The sequence below is a fragment of the Mizuhopecten yessoensis genome, unplaced genomic scaffold (genome assembly GCF_002113885.1).
Source record: "Mizuhopecten yessoensis strain PY_sf001 unplaced genomic scaffold, ASM211388v2 scaffold9683, whole genome shotgun sequence".
NCBI lineage: Eukaryota > Metazoa > Mollusca > Bivalvia > Pectinida > Pectinidae > Mizuhopecten > Mizuhopecten yessoensis.
Window position 1 is genome coordinate 6,169 of NW_018408170.1, and position 728 is coordinate 6,896.

A 728-nucleotide genomic window follows, 5' to 3' on the forward strand; every position below is an offset into this window, starting at 1 on the left:
CACAGTATACTATGATTTATAAAATAAAAGTACAAAACTTCTCCACGGATGCTGGTTACTTAATCAGATAATGAAATAACAAGATATTTCCTTCGTTATAGATATAATCAACTGGGCCAACATACCTGCAAATATATAAACATGCACACATATGTACAATCAATCATATCAAAATGGTTTTTTTTTTCATAACAACAACTTACCTATACATTCAACAACATTTTGCACATACTTGTACAATTATACCCTCTTGTCAAATACAGCTTTTTATTCATTACATACCAAATCGACCCACCTTTTTACTTAAATTTTATGCAAGGACCAGGCTGCCTGCGCTAAGTAAAACAAATTCAGTACAAATGTCACTTTAGTATTTGAACATTGTGTTAGCAGGAAAAATGAATTTCAGTATTAGCAACATAGTCCTATAAATAAATGTTTGCTTTTGTCTATTATATTTTAACATGAACAGCGATAATTCTCATAATACATTGTCACAGTTCCTTAGTTTAATGATTTTACCTTGACGCTTATAAATAGTGATAAAATTTCATTATCCTTCAATGCTTTGTTAGAAAGTTTAAACAGACCAACAGCTTTATTTATACGCCTACAATGTCCAATACAATGTACATCCACATGTAAGGTTTCTATGCACGAGTATATATTACAAACAAAGTAAACCTACTTTCTCATAATAAAATTGTATGCATGAGATGCTTGCACCA